The sequence below is a fragment of the Lissotriton vulgaris genome, chromosome 2_1, assembly GCF_964263255.1.
Source record: "Lissotriton vulgaris chromosome 2_1, aLisVul1.2, whole genome shotgun sequence".
NCBI lineage: Eukaryota > Metazoa > Chordata > Amphibia > Caudata > Salamandridae > Lissotriton > Lissotriton vulgaris.
Genome location: NC_141687.1, coordinates 717910441 through 717927712, shown reverse-complemented (window position 1 = coordinate 717927712; position 17272 = coordinate 717910441). Strand labels below are relative to the sequence as shown.

The 17272-nt window shown below is 41.5% G+C and overlaps 1 protein-coding gene across 1 annotated transcript in view; it reads right to left on the bottom strand.

Moving 5' to 3' along the window:
- LOC147731035 (uncharacterized) overlaps window positions 1-17272 on the bottom strand; it is a 212417-nt gene that overhangs the window by 108641 nt on the left and 86504 nt on the right. The window lies entirely within an intron of this gene.

Here is a 17272-nt window from a genome sequence, read left to right as displayed (position 1 = left end):
GGATTTAAATAATGTTGGACATATTCCACTTCTTTGGGAAACTCTTTTAGTAGCTTGTTTCTCCCAGATGTTTTTTTTGCCGAGGGCAACTGGCTATTCAACTAGTTCCATAGAGGATTCTGACCTCACAGGAGCAATACATGACTTTCAGGACTCAATGATCTAAGGAAAAAAGTAGATGGTGTTACTGCTGCCTTCAACATCATTGTCCATGTCAGCTTGACTCCTAGACTAACTGAAGTAGCTTATTCAGGCTAGGGCTTAAACCAGCTGAAATATTTTCCAGTGTAGAGAAAGCAGCCTCCGCGGGTCAGCAGTCATACGGGTCCCGTAACGTAGTCCAAAGAGGCTCCCCCTCGGCCTCCTCGCTCCTCCAGTGCAAGCCCCTGCCATCTTACCCTGTCTATACGGACACCTTCTGCTTCCCTGCTTCTTTGGCTATGGTGCCGGATCTACAGGAGGTGTCTGATGCTCCATGAGCCCCGGGGTGGGAGGGTGCAGCACGAGAATGGCGTTGTTGCCGTGCTGCTGTCATCCAGGTCGAGCGGCAGAGTCAGCACTGGATGAGGTGCCTTGGAGCAGGACCGTGGTTGGTGCTTCCCGACGTGGTTCGCTGTGGCAGAAGGAGGACCGGTGGAGACGGGTCCCAGTAACCGGCTGGCTGGAGGCAGTAAGACTATTCCGGAGGCAGTTAGAGCCACAGGGGCTTTGTTGTCCTCGGCCCTGTCCTCATTTAATTGTGCACCTCTATCTATACAGGGTCCTCCTGTAGCTCTCTTAGATGTTTTTAGCGATAATCATTTAATGGAGGGGCTAGGAGGAGAAGAGGCACTACATCCTATGGAGAGAGGCAGGAATCCGCAAACTAGATATTCCCTCTCCGCAGGAAAAATTTGCAGGTACACGTTTCGCACCAGGGGTGCGCAACCTATCTCCCTTCCAGAGCTGGTCGCCCTCCCCCTCCACGAGTGACCCTGGCAACATTAATAAAGATCGATCAAGGTCACCCGTGGGTTAAAAAAAAGGGAGGGGAGAGGGCTGTGCTCTTTGCAGCCGCTAAGAGTGCTAGGAGCAGGGGCAGAGGAAAGACGGCCTCTCTATGGAAGGTGAAGATCACACCCTCACTAAAATCTTACTATAAAGGTCCTCCCTGCTTCAGTCTCCATCTCTATCCAAGAAGGTGCCCCCAATATAACCAAACTTACTAGGATGGAGGTAAATACAAGTCAGCCTCAGGATGTCACTTTATCTCCCTCTTCCCCTTCCCATTCAGCTGCTCAGCCTTCGTCCTCAGTGGACCACAGGAGTCCTAGAACGACTACGCATCCCTCAATCACCACCACAAATAGGTTCACTGTGTTGGAGCTGCAAGAGGAAGTCAACCAGGGTGAGCAGGCAATATCTTCACAGTCTGTCCGGGCACTAGCCAAGCTCCCCAGGCGGCCCTAGAGACCCTGGCCGACATTCTCTTAGCCCTTAAGGAAGAGATGAAAAACAGGTTCACAGCTTCTGAGAACAACCAAGTGGCGATTAAGGCCTCCTGCGCAGTTTTAGCACAGAAGCCGGAAGAAGTATCCATAAGAACCGATACCTTGGAGCAGGAAATTCCTAAGATAAAGCAGGCATTAGACACATCCTCAGTAGAGATGAACTGATTAATGAGGCAAAATAAAGAAGTGAGGGATGACTTAGAAAGTCTTGAGAATCACTCAACAAGGAAGAACTTAAGACTGATTAATGTCCCTGAAGCTTTAGAAGGGTCCGACATCAAGGCCTTTGTGAGTTTACTGCTGATAGATATGGCCCAAAAAAACCAATCAATCGGATATAGATCTCTTCTCGGAAATTCAGCGGGTTCACCGGGACCCTTATAGGAGAAACCCTGTGAGACATAAGCTGAGGAGAATCCTGATAAACGTTCTTATGTATACTACGAAGGAGGCTATCTTGTCTATAGCACTCAAGGAAGGCTCTCTGTCGACCGGATCATTCTCTTTTTCAATTAGTTCAGATGTATGTCACACCACCACTCAGAAACAATGGGAAATGGGGAAGCGGATGGAGGAGCTGAACAGACTGGGGGCTAAGACACATTTAAAATTCCGGGCCTCGCGCCACACAATATGGAATAACCATATGTATGTGCATCGCTCAGTGGAGGAGGAGGATGATCTGATTACAGAAATTAGGAAGGAGGCAGGCATATAGGGGAGTGTGGGGTAAAGAGGGTGGAAGGAGTCCAATGCAAATGTGCTTCACTATACTCGTAGATTGGGGCCCATTAGGCTGTGCGCCTATTATAGTAGGGAGGGTTCCCCAGGGGTGGGGTGTGTATGGGTACAGGGGACGGGAGGGGTGAGGTGTTAGGAGGGGAGCACGAGGTGGGGAGCAGAGGGAGAAAATTAAAAAAATATTCCTCTATCAGAAAGTTTGCTGCTTAGTTATAACACTAGTTTTAGTTCTAGCTCGGATTGCATTTAGATGGAAGATCTTTGACAGTGAGAGTTAGTGAGTTAGTATTTCTTTCATAGAACGTTAACAGCCTCAGATGTAAGTGCAGGCAGAGATTGGTCATGAAATATCTAGAGCGGAGCAAGGCGCAAATATGCTTTATCCAGAAGACCCATCTGGATATCTCGGACAGTCGAGCCACTTTCTCTCTGTATTCTTGGATAGAATCCTTTTACTCTTCAGAGCAGATGGTCCACTGTAAGAGGGTTGCTATACTGATTAAACAAGGAGCAGGTTGTGTTATGATTTTTAAGACATATAAAACCGGATGGTGGCTTATCGCTCTCCTAGACTTCGGAGGGATGGAGCTGGCCTGCGCAACCTTTTATGGCCCCAGTATTGATGATCCTACTCATTTATGTAACATTTATGTAATCTACAATTTTATGATATGGAGCAGATCCCTGGGCTTTGATTTTTTAGTCCAATCATTACATCGAGACACCACAAAGGTGTTGGTCCGGTAAGGCTTACAGACCAAAGCGAATGCATTGGCCCCAGGGCGGATAGTTCAGTGGGCGACTCCATAAGTATTGCAGATGCTTTCCGGTGATATGAGGAGAAAAAAACTAAAAAAGAGAAAGCAGCCTCATCTATCAGCTCTGGCCCTCAAGGCCTTAATTGTGGTGGCCCACATGGATGGTTCTTTTTCCCTTCTTATTTATTATACACTTGCAGCCCCTGTAAAGGTTACTACATCTAGCAGGGGCTGGCATTTAAATATAGCCAATGGCATCCAGCTAATCTTTAGTCTTAATCAATAATTTAAGATAGAATCCCAGATCTTATAAGGGGTCTAGAGAACGGTGATGGATTAAACCCAGATCTGTTGACTGGGTGTGAGTGTTTGATTGGTTCAGATGCTCCGTTCATCACCAACCCCTTTTGTACCGCTTTGTTCGCCATAAGTTGGCAGGGTATGCTCAGACGTGAGTCCCTTGCTCACTTTGCCACTGGATTCAAGCAAGCCTGGCTGAAGACGGCTGTAATGCCAGAAACCGGTCCTAGGAAGCATGTTTCCGGTCCAGGGAAGGCATGGCTTGGCAGTTCGGGCTGGACTGTTCCCATGAGGCACAGGGTCAGACTGATTTGCATATGGACATGTCTGAACTGGTGGGGCAGAGTGGGCTAAAGAACGGTGATGGATTAAACCCAGATCTGTTGACTGGGTGTGAGTGTTTGATTGGTTCAGATGCTCTGTCCATCACCACCCCCTTTTGTACCGCTTTGTTCACCATAAGTTGGCAGGGTATGCTCAGACGTGAGTCCCTTGCTCACTTTGCCACTGGATTCAAGCAAGCCTGGCGGAAGATGGCTGTAATGCCAGAAACCGGTCCTAGGAATCTTGTTTCCGGTCCAGGAAACACATGGCTTGGCAGTTCGGGCTGGACTGTTCCCATGAGGCACAGGGTCAGACTGATTTGCATATGGCCATGTCTGAACAGGGGTGGCAGAGTGGGCTAAAGAACAGTGATGGATTAAACCCAGATCTGTTGACTGGGTGTGAATGTTTGATTGGTTCAGATGCTCCGTCCATCACCACCCCCTTTTGTACCGCTTTGTTCGCCATAAGTTGGCAGGGTATGCTCAGACGTGAGTCCCTTGCTCACTTTGCCACTGGATTCAAGAAAGCCTGTCTGAAGACGGATGTAATGCCAGAAAACGGTCCTAGGAAGCTTGTTTCTGGTCCAGGGAAGGCATGGCTTAGCAGTTCCGGCTGGACTGTTCCCATGAGGCACAGGGTCAGACTGATTTGCATATGGCCATGTCTGAACTGCGGTGGCAGAGTGGACTAACGATCGGTGATGGATTTAACCCAGATCTGTTGACTGGGTGTGAGTGTTTGATTGGTTCAGCTGCTCCGTCCATCACCACCCCCTTTTGTACCGCAGACCTTATAATCATCTTCTTTAATAAAATAGCTCTCCATTACCTTTAGGTGAATGTGGACTATTTGTCTAAAGTTCAACCCTACCAAGATGGAAGTGCTTATAGCATCTCTCAGATTGTCTGTGGCCTCTTGTCAAGGGCCAACTTCCAATTCTAATAAAGGTGGTCTAAATCAAGGAATCCAAAAATCTATTCTTAGAAATTCAAGCTGCGATTGTGTCCAATACATGTTTATTGTAGGCCGTTTACTCCAGGACCACGCGTGACGAGACTGCCCATCTTTGCAGGTTTATCAAGCCCTCCATCGTACATAGAAGTTCAGTGAGAGAAGTTATCTGTTACTCTTTATATTGCAGGTGTTACTCCGTCGACTGAAGGTGGTTCCCATTTCATATGTGGAGAAGTGTGGCTCACTGGTTAGAGCAGGCAGACCCTTAAGCAGAGGTCCGACCCGGGACCAGGGTTCGATTCCCGACGCGGCAGGGTGTTGAGCTCAAATGTCCACGGACTCGATAATTCTCGGTTCGGTGCCGGACCTAAACATGGGTTCACACTCTGCAACTCTGGGCATTAAGCTTGCTTAATCTCCACAACGCCCCCCCCCCGCGGCGGGATGCCTGGCTTTCACCTTGGGGATGCCCTGTAGGGGCTATCTCACAGGGAAAAACCAGGACGGGTTCTCAAGGCAAGCGCGGAGATACCCCTTCGGGGGTCGATTCTGGCGCTATATAAGAAATACAATAACAATATATACAGAGAACTCCTAATTCCATAATGTTCTATGGTCGTGTTTAGCCTTGAGAAAGTCCTTTCGGACGAAACACGAGTTGGCTGCCTGTTTCGGATGCTATGAAAACCATAACTTTGAAATAAAGGATACATAAAAGAAAAATCAAGATTGCTATATGGACTTCTTACCTACTTGAGTGGCTAACAGCCAGTTACACTATACTGGACTTCTTTTTGTGCCTCAGCATTTGTGTTACTTACATGCTTATTGTAGCTCATAGTACTCAATTTATGTGGTAATGCTGTTGTCCAATTACACTTGGCCTACAGGTTTCCTATATACTTGTCAGCCACAGAGAGGCTGCTAAACCATCTTCAAATGGCTCCTATCTGCACACTCATCTACCTAAACAGGATCACATGCATTAGTGCTTTGACATCGCTCCATTGGCTACCCATTAAGAATATAATTTCCTTTAAAGAAAATACAATAAATCATAGCTATATATATATATATATATATATATATATATATATATATATATATATTCGTTTCACAAAAAAACTCCTTCCGGGTCCCTTGACCCATGAAAGGTGGCGTGGACGTCGGCGGAGTGAGTCCGACACAGATATGCTCTCAATAACCAAAGTCCATAACCCACGCTCTCAGGAAACAACACGAAGACACCAAAATAAAGCCAGTGCTGTTTAATCCACAACGCGTTTCGCCGACAAACGGCTTGATCACGTGAATTAGCGTTATCGAATCAGTGCCATATATCCCAAAACAGTGGAAATGAACAGAGGACTGTTGTGGCAAAACATTGTAAAAGTAAAGTTTCTTAATACAATATTGTCGTAAACACTAAATAAAGAATTTTCGACACAGTGTGAAAAAAATGTTGAATAATCACATACTTTCCACAAAAAATATATATATGCAATGAAGTGGAACGTTGAACCTGCGCACACATACAAATTGATACATTAATATGTTAGCAGCCGAAACGCGGCAATTTCCGCGATGAAAAAGACACGTTAAACCTGTGGATCTCCTCATGCATCAGCGCCTCGCCCTTCTTACACGCCCAATGCGTGAGAAACGGGGGGGGCTCACTCAGTGTAGCAGGCGTCTGAAAATTAGTATGCGCCTGCGCACAAGAACAAAACACAAACACTTGTGTCAATGATGAAATGTCTAAAAATAAAACGAGGGAGGTGCAGGGAGAGAGAACTTAGTGGCAAGTGCCCAAAACATACTCTCCAATAGGTAGTCAGTCCAGTCACAAGAACAATAATACAAGCACTTGTGCCAATAATGGAATGTCTAAGACTAAGTCGAGGGAGGTGCAGGGAGAGAGGTGATATTATTGGCAAGTGCCCAAAAAAATATACTCTCACATAAGAAGTCAGTCCAGTCTAATTCCAATTCTTAGTGATGGCAGATCCATAACGCAAAGGTGCTCATGTGACAAGAACCGGATTAGGGGAGGGGTCCCGTGAAGTGAAGTGACGGTGAACTGGGCCCCATATCTCGGTCCTACAACAAAACAAATAGACAGAGACAATTAAAAACAGTTTCATCAAATTGAAAAGTTACATGAAGCTAAAATATAGATATAATCATCAGACAGTCAAAAATGGTAAAAGAAGAAGAACGTTATAATCTAGTTACATTATTCCTTTAGGTGTACGGCTAGCTCCTCATCCTGGTTAAGACCACCCGGGGTCTTGGTTTGGAAGTCTATGATGAGTTTGGACTCCCTTTGGCGTAATTTGAGTACCCTGTTACCCCCTCTGGGATTTTTTCCTATCTGTTCCAAGATGAAAAAACTCAGATCCTTGACAAGTTAAAATGGAGTATTCCTTTTGGAGAACTACTGAGGGCCAAGCGCAACTGCAACACTGCGACAGCATACCTGGAAGAGAGTGGTATCATTCTTGATAGATTCAAGGAGAGAGGTTATCCTAATTGGGTCCTTAAAAGAGCTAAGGATAGAGCCAACAATATCCAAAGACCTGATACCCTCATAGATAACACTGAGAACAAGGAAGAAGGTGGGGATATCACCAGACTTATCCTTACCTACAGCACTGACTCCCAAGATATCAAGAGAATTGTAGCCAAAAATTGGGACATTCTCAAAACGGACAGTGTTATAGGGAAAGAACTACCTCCCAGACCCAGCATAACGTACAGAAGGGGGAGGAGTATCCGGGATATGCTAGTTCACAGCGATATCACAGTGTACCCACCCAGCAACATACAGGGATTAGATGGTTTTTTCCCATGTGGGCACTGTAAAGCTTGTGCCAATAGTAAATCTGTAAAGGAAGTGATGTACAATGGTGTCCAGAAAAAGATTGCACCTTTCCTGACATGCAGCTCGACTTTTGTGATATATGCCATTACATGCACATGCAACAAATGGTATATAGGTAGTACGACATGTATGGCCAAAAAAAGAATATTGGAGCATACTAGAGCCATCAGTAACTTTGACCCTAAATACCCAGTGGCACGACATTTTAGAGACAAACATTTCTCTAATGTCAAGGATCTGAGTTTTTTCATCTTGGAACAGATAGGAAAAAATCCCAGAGGGGGTAACAGGGTACTCAAATTACGCCAAAGGGAGTCCAAACTCATCATAGACTTCCAAACCAAGACCCCGGGTGGTCTTAACCAGGATGAGGAGCTAGCCGTACACCTAAAGGAATAATGTAACTAGATTATAACGTTCTTCTTCTTTTACCATTTTTGACTGTCTGATGATTATATCTATATTTTAGCTTCATGTAACTTTTCAATTTGATGAAACTGTTTTTAATTGTCTCTGTCTATTTGTTTTGTTGTAGGACCGAGATATGGGGCCCAGTTCACCGTCACTTCACTTCACTTCACGGGACCCCTCCCCTAATCCGGTTCTTGTCACATGAGCACCTTTGCGTTATGGATCTGCCATCACTAAGAATTGGAATTAGACTGGACTGACTTCTTATGTGAGAGTATATTTTTTTGGGCACTTGCCAATAATATCACCTCTCTCCCTGCACCTCCCTCGACTTAGTCTTAGACATTCCATTATTGGCACAAGTGCTTGTATTATTGTTCTTGTGACTGGACTGACTACCTATTGGAGAGTATGTTTTGGGCACTTGCCACTAAGTTCTCTCTCCCTGCACCTCCCTCGTTTTATTTTTAGACATTTCATCATTGACACAAGTGTTTGTGTTTTGTTCTTGTGCGCAGGCGCATACTAATTTTCAGACGCCTGCTACACTGAGTGAGCCCCCCCGTTTCTCACGCATTGGGCGTGTAAGAAGGGCGAGGCGCTGATGCATGAGGAGATCCACAGGTTTAACGTGCCTTTTTCATCGCGGAAATTGCCGCGTTTCGGCTGCTAACATATTAATGTATCAATTTGTATGTGTGCGCAGGTTCAACGTTCCACTTCATTGCATATATATATTTTTTGTGGAAAGTATGTGATTATTCAACATTTTTTTCACACTGTGTCGAAAATTCTTTATTTAGTGTTTACGACAATATTGTATTAAGAAACTTTACTTTTACAATGTTTTGCCACAACAGTCCTCTGTTCATTTCCACTGTTTTGGGATATATGGCACTGATTCGATAACGCTAATTCACGTGATCAAGCCGTTTGTCGCCGAAACGCGTTGTGGATTAAACAGCACTGGCTTTATTTTGGTGTCTTCGTGTTGTTTCCTGAGAGCGTGGGTTATGGACTTTGGTTATTGAGAGTATATATATATATATATATATATATATATATATATATATATATATATATATATATATATATATATATATATATATATATTACCTACTGGCGGTCGCCAGTAGGTAGTTATAGTTAGGATGGTTTTCCATAGGAAATCCTCAACATTCTATTTGGAATAACTTTGGCTCTGGTTGAAGAATCTTAGCGAATTTCTCAAAGAAGATGGCTCGGTCCGCTGCGCTCCTTCCCTGAAAGTTAGGGGGGGATTGGTCAAGTGGGGGCTGAGATATAAGGGGGGTCCCAAAACGTGTTTTCTGCATGTTATTTTCCATAGGACCTTTAGACTCGGCTACAGGTCGAACGGCTGAATGGATTTATAAGAAATTTGGCAAAACTGTAGAGTCCGGTTCGCAGAGTACGCTTTTTTTGGAATGGTGTAAATCTGTTCAGTAGTTGTTGAGAAAATTAAAGTTAGTCAATTATATATCTATAGGCGCGCACGCGTGCGCGCACTCAAGCGGTTGCGCGTGAGCGGAATTTATTTTTGCTGCGTGACGTCTGTTAACGTTCGATTCAAAGGAAATCAGGAAGTTTTGTCCGCCATTTTGTCACTGCGAGTAAATATATTGTTCATTTCAAAGCGTTGAAACATGGAAAGGGGAGAAGGTAGAGATTGTTTTGCTGCGTAGCTTTTCTCGGGGTGTGCAGTAAGGCCCTTAAACGCGAAAAGATATAATTTTTTCCCGAAAAAAAAATACGGGGTGCGCGCACCCGGTCGCACACACCTATTTACAAGAGTGTGAAAATGGAGATAAATCAGAAGTTTGAGTGCTTAGATATAAGGTGGCTCTGAAAAGAGCCATTGTGTTAATTGAGTGTTTTCTGCATTTATAAGTAAGTACCGATGCAGAGCCTGATGTTGCAGAGGAAGATTCTGTTTCCCTCATTCGTGAAATAAACACCGTCTCTCCTATAGACGTCTTGCATGTGGTATCGCAAGTTGTTGTGGTAAATAGAACCCATGCTATAATCTCTGAGGAACGCAGAAACAGATTTATTTACATGTCTCCTTGCTTTCTCAAATTGTGCACAATGTTGATTGGACCAATTGCATTTCTGTCTTTGGCATATATTGGAATATACCAAGGCAGATCGAAGAAAAAGTGTCATCAATTGTCGAAAGGTGTCTTTTAGAAGCATTTCCAGACCTACCCCAGTGATTGTGCCTAGATCGTTCCCACCACAGTGCACAATTATAAGGTCTGGTTCTGGGAGATGCATAAAAGTTTTCACCAATGGAATCAATTGGTGACATTTCAATCCTCTTTTGGCAATCCATGTTATGTGTACATTTGGTAAGCCGAGGTTGCAAATTCGTCTGCTTACTGCATATTTTTCACTCCAGTGAATATAACTGTGTCCTATTAGCCAGACCTTCATTTTCAAGGGATTTGTAGTCGTCCTCCGATCGGTTCTGGAAGTGGAATGGTAGTTAGAAGTTGAAATTCTAAATAAAGAAAAAGGAAGAGGCTGGGTGTGGTTAAAAAAATAAAAATGATTGGTTGATTGTAATAAGTGGAGTTTGAACAGTACGTTGCATGTTAATGTTTATGTTAAACGAAAAGTACTATTGGGTGTGAAAAAAAAAGACATGTAACAGAGTTGTGGATTGGCAGGTGTTTCTGGAGGGAAAACAGTCTTCTTAGTTTGCTGTAGAACGTTGAGACATGAACTTTTGACCTGTGCCTTCAGCAAGGTGCAGAATGAGGTGTAACCATGGAAACAGCCGGAGATGGCAGTTGGTGATGGGTTCACTCTTTGGTGCCTCTGTATCTGACTCTGTTCTGTGGTGGCAGGCGGAGAACTGTTTGTTATTGTGGAGATGAAAGGGTGATAAGGAGAGAAATACGACATAGCGTCTGGCCTGTAGAAGCGTGGGAGCAGTGATTAAGTTTGAGTGAAGCGGAACTGTGGCGGTGCTTGGTAACAGTAAAAAATTTTTTTTACCAGTGGTATAACTGTCTGTACGGTGCGCGACCTATTAAGAAAGAGTTCACGGGCCGTAATTGGCTTGCAGGTTCTAGTATCAGTAAGTGAGGTCGAGAAAAGAAAACATTCAGGACTTTATTTATGAAGGCTTGCGTCACTTTTTCCCATTTTAAAAAATGAGGCACCGGCGGCGGAAGGTCTTCATAAATAAGGTCCTCAGTGTCTACAGTTAAGGTTATGTGGAACCCATGAATAGTTTTTCAATATGAAATCATTTCAGTTGAGATTATGGATTAAAAGAGAAACCGTGAATATTTGAAATGTTTATTTAGAAATATACTGTTTTAAAGGCAAATCATTATGTAATAGGAGTACAGAAATTGCAAAAAACACAGTAATTGGTATTGTCAGTAGTACATGGAATACAAACGCTATAGTTGAAGAAAAATGAATATAGTTGGAAAAAAACATTGTACACTTTTATAAGGAAGTATATCATATTTTAATAAATGGAAGAAGGTCTCTGGCCTTTCAGTTAGGGAACGATATATGAAAATGCAAGTGGTTATACATCATTACTTTATCAATCAGCTGTCTACATGCGAAGCACTATCAAGTTTGTGTTATGTCAGTGTGTGAGGGGAAAAAAAGGCGCCAAAAGCGATAAAATGGTGAGAGGTGCATGTATGTAATCTGTTGGATGCTGCGCAAATCACTATTGAGGAGAACTACTGTATTGAGATATCTTTTGAAGGTTGTAGTATTGCATTTGAAATACAGCACAAGTAATAATGGAAATGTTATTGAAAGAACATATTTTTCTGTAAAGTATTTTAAAAACATAATTTTATAGGAAATTAAAGGAGTAGAGGCGTGTGAGGCGGAAATAAGCAGTTGAGATGCAAAATGGCGTTTACAGTTATAAAAAACTCGTTTAAAATGTACACATTAATTAGGGCACATGTAGCATATATTAGCGAGTTTTGCATCGAGTACGTTTGAAATAACCTTAGATAAGATATGCAATAGAATTGTTGAGATTAGACTGTAAAAAAATAAAGTTGAAAATCGAGTAGCTGAAGAAACAAATGTAGTCCACATAAAAGACCAAAATTTAACCAGCACGAAATCATAATGTCCACTGTTAGTAAAGCCAATAGGTCTGTTCTTCAAAAGAAAATATGGAAAAGAACGTGAAGAATATAGGGAAGCAAAAGGAAATGAGGACGTCAATGGCTTGTATAAAAGTTATTGAAGCACTGTTTAGGCAAAATAGGTAGCTTCTGCTTCTAACAGGAAATCACTTTTATCATTTGAAAGTATGTCAGCTATCCAATGGAAAAGAGTAAAGCAGTACTCATGATCTGTTAAAATCGGAGCCTCTTTTATTATCACAGGGCAGCTCGGTGGGTTTTTGATGTAGTTCTCTGTTAGGAAAGAGTTAACCGTCCATTGTGTAGGCAAAGTAGGCGGCAAGTGCTTCTAACAGGAAATCACTGTTATCATCTGAAAACATGTCAACCATCCAATTGAGAAGATCAAAGGAGCATTCATGATCTGTCATTATTGGAGCGTCTTTTACCATGATAGGGCAGCTCGGTGGGTTTTCGATGTAGCTCTGTGTTAGGAAATCTTGCGCCGCTGCGAATATATTCCAATGACCCAGAACTCCTTGTATCGCTGCAAAGGCCATAAACCCTCCGTTGTAACAAAGCTGTTCATGATCAAGTAACGGATTCATGAGGTGATTGTAATTCGGTTCAGGAGGTACCAAATTGCAGAGACATAAATCCAGGGCCCACGTGAAATCACAGCTCAGGCAATGAAATACAGGCTGCACACAGGTGAAATACGAATATCGAAATGATAATCGATATGAAGTATTCAAAGTTGAGAGTGCTAAGGTGCCGTAGTACAGAAGCATTCTCTGTCGAAATAGTTCTAAGTGGTCCAGCTCGTTTGCGAAGGCAGGAGGGACATCCATTTTGAATTTCCCAAGATGGTAAAGGAAACGGCGCAGCACTGCCGGTTGTATAGCAACTCCACAGAATTAGGTCGCCGGCTATGCAGTGGAGAGGAGCAGAATGACTTGATAAATTTTCTAGGAGTCTAGTCACTTAAATATTGCTTAGTAGTTATCAAAAAAGTAGCTTTTCTTGAAGTGGAGGATGCGTTAAAAAATAAGGGAGTCCTTTGAGCAAGTTGTAAAGCAAGGTCAATTTTTTTTACATCAATGCTGTTTTCTGTGAATGTTAGCTAAGTGAAAGATATATGTGTGAGCAGATGCTACGTTAAGTTTTAAATGTGACAATGGAGCTCTTGTTCATGTCTTCCGATTCAAGGTCGGTATTCGCTGCCAAATGCAAATATCAAGAAACGCATGCGTGGGGTAGATAGTCTGCATTCTTAAAGGAAAGCAAATGGAGGGTTATTTTTACCGCGTTAGCATTGTCGTTTAAAAAGTTACAGTGATTTTTATTATATGTTAAGAAAGTGTCACTGATGAAAACTGAAAATAAATCCTTATAAATAACAGGGACTGGTGTGTTTTAGAAAAGGTGTGTAACATTACATGAATTGTAAAAAAAAAAATAATGTAATTAAAAGTGTATGGTTTGAAAATGAAATGTAGAGGTTTATAGTTCACGTTTTGAAAGCGGTTCTAGAGGGTCAGATGCATGATAGATTTATAAAAAATAGAACATGTTTTTCAATAGTATTATGGAAAAAATATGTGCCTTTATGTACGATTTAGATTATCTGCCTGTTGCCTATTCTTTGAGTTTTAGTAATCCTGTGTCTTATAAGTTTTCCAGGGGCGGTTTGAGGTTCATGGTGGGCTTGGGCAGGGAGGGTAGGTTGGGGGTTTGTAATAGGGGGTCCGGGTGGGGTGGAGTGCGGAGTTTAGTGAAGAGGGAGGGGGGCGGGGGTTAGGGTGTTTGGTAATGGAGCAGAGTCAGAGGACGCCAAATTTCTGTTATGGGGTGCCACGGAAATATGTATTTATTCTCAGAGGTTTATTATATTAAGGATATATATTAACATGGTGGCTCTTGTGGTTTTGTGGTTCTGTGCATGTGTATAATGCTGGCCCTGTAGTTTTTGTCTATGGACCTCATTACGACACAGGGGAGCCACGTTGCACAGTTGGAGATCAGAGACTTAGGAAATAAAACTTTATAATTGTAAGGGCTCTAAGCGATACAAATCGCCCGTTCTCGGTGTAAAAAATATCACCGCTATTGGTGGTATTTTCTACGGTGTTAGTGCTCGAAGGAGAATAGTAACATATATGTGAAAGAAAATTCTGTAACAGGCTCAGCATTTCACATTATCGCGTGAAAACAAAAGTTGTTCTCACATAGCAATAAGTCTCTTATAATTAAGGGGCGGAGTGTATATAGTGCTATTTACTACTCTGCTATGTGAACGATGTCGAATGTTTCATAAGAGGAGGCTTTAAAAGTTTTTCGATAAACTGGTTTTCCAGGGAAGTGGGTGGAGTGTTCCGTGTAAATTGCAGAATAGAAACTAGTAAGAACCAATTGAAAGTGTTGTTCTAAAGTCACATGACTTCACATGCGTGTGTCGCTGTCTCTATGCGATTGATGGGTGCGCGCACCCGGTCGCGCACTAAAAGAAAGCGGCGAGAAAATATCATCTAATATGCTCTTGGAGCTCGTTTTGGTACAAAGAGTTAGTTCTGAAAAGAACTTTTATTTATTTTTTTTTTTTTGGAAACAAGTGTTATGATGCTTACGATTTCTTAAAGTTGCTACGACATTTTTTAGTATGTCATACTATCCAAATAAAGTGAAGAAATGTAACTTTTCTTGGAGCATTTATGACTCTCAATTTTGTGTTTAATTACAATAAAGCTTTGCTCTCCGTATACAAGAAGTTTTCCACAGTTCTTGCATTTCATATGCACGTTCTCCAGATATAGTTTCAAGTCCATGTCAGCACTCGATGGAGATACAGGTCGTTCTGCAGAAGATGTGCTAGTCACTTCTGATGGTAATAGCGTGGCCTCCGTTTTTCTAGTCAAAGGTGGTCGCTCATTTCCTTCAGATTCGGAAGATGAATGCGGAACGGTAGCCATTGCAGCAAAGTCTTCGGGAAGATGTTCGACGTTGTTCTCTATTGAGAGTCGAAAAGAAAGTGATGGAAGTGGGTGGAGTGCTGTGTGTAAATTCCAGAATAGAAACTACCAACAACCAATTGCAAGTGTTGTTTTCAAGTCACATGACTTTACATGCGCTTCTCAGGACGTGTAGGCGGTGACACTATCTAGTTACGAACGTGATTTGGAAGTAGCGATGTTCTTTAGTGAACTTTAAAAACGTGAAAAGAAGTGAATTCAAACACATACGGATTTCACATATTTTTAGAGCTCGATTTAAGCATACAATTATGAAATTATAAAACCTTTTATATTTTTTTTAAAAATATTAAGGTGTGTACAATCAGTCACGCACGAACGATTAAAAAAAATTCTGCTCCATTTAATTAAAAGGTTTGTATGACAAAAAAAAGCCTAGGTTCAGTGTCTTAACGTACTATAAGTTCTTTCATTGGTCTATGAAGAAATTCATTAGGTTTAAATTGGAAAGCTTTCATGAAATAAATAGGTGGGTGCGTGCACTCAGTTGTGCACGTAAGATTGGTATGTCGATATTTATTTCAGGTATATCTTTCATACTTAGGAACTAGCATTCAAAAAACCTATGAAATTCACTGAAAAAAACATAGGTTTTACACACGTTATAGTTAGGAAATAGCATTTGAAAAACCTATGAAATTCACTGAAAAAACCCTAGGTTTTACACACGTTATAGTTAGGAAGTAGCATTTAAAGAACCTATGAAATTCACTGAAAAAACCATAGGTTTGACACATGTTATAGTTAGCTGGACATTTTACTAATATAAAACCAATGAAATTCCCCGTTATAGTTACTTCAGCTAACTATAACTCGCGCGCCCGCAATGCACTGCTGATGACTTCACATATTACATCACTCATGACATGGTCAGTGACATCACTCATGACATCACTGATAACATCTCAAATGACATCACTGATGACATCATCCTTGTGGAAGAGTGGCAGACCTTCACTTACCCTAATATAACCTTTATTACAGACACTCAAAAAGTAGAAAATAACAATTTCAATATAATAGCCATACCAATGCCACTTAAAACACACCTATTTAGTAATTCGAAGATCTATATACACAACCACTTATTCATCAACAGATATATACAGTCAATCATATATTATATACAGTCACTCATATATGTATTCAGTCATCATATGTTCTTATACACTGATACATCCTGATCATCCTGTTACACACCGACACTCAACCATAGAGTTATTCACACATAAGTTATATGTACTAGTTTAAAACATATGTACTTACTCAGAAATACACTATTAAAACAGTTATTCATTCACTTAGACAGTCATATATACACTCATACAGAAAAAAACAAATAATAACCTATATGCCTTTTACCACACAAACTCACTCACCCATACAGTCTAGCATATATACTGCCTACAACACATACAAACAGTAAGTCACTCATTCATGCATCTATGCACTACATAAGATCTCCCAACGAAGCATATTGACACTTAGACACTCAGACACTCCAACTAATAATCAAACAAATAATAACCTATATACACATTATGTATCACTCATATAGCTACTCACCAACACATGCAGCCACTTACATAGAAACTGAGAGACAGATACAGATATGTATATATTTAAACATTACTCATTAGCCCATGTACTCATCAAGATATACTTAATCAGTCAGTAATACAATCTATTTTTCACCTAAAAAGCAGCTATTTATACACTTATATGCTCAATTCTTCTTCCATTAACTTTCATATATACATATTTAAAACATATTTAATTTTCAGAACTAACCCATTCACTGGATGATGTCATCAGTGATGTCATGAGTGATGTCACTGACCATGTCATGAGTGATGTAATATGTGAAGTCATCAGCAGTGCATTGCGGGCATGCGAGTTATAGTTAGCTGAAGTAACTATAACGGGGAATTTCATTGGTTTTATATTAGTAAAATGTCCAGCTAACTATAGCATGTGTCAAACCTATGGTTTTGTCAGTGAATTTCATAAGTTTTTTAAATGCTACTTCCTAACTATAACGTGTGTAAAACCTAGGGTTTTTTCAGTGAATATATATATATATATATACATATACGCTCGATACCAGCATTTCCCACAATATGGATATTACAGGACAATTTATGATGGGAGGCTGGTGGGAGGAACAGGCCCTAGGCATCACGCATGCAACATGGGTGAGAGAAAAAATCGTCAAATATCTAAGATATATTGATGATATTTT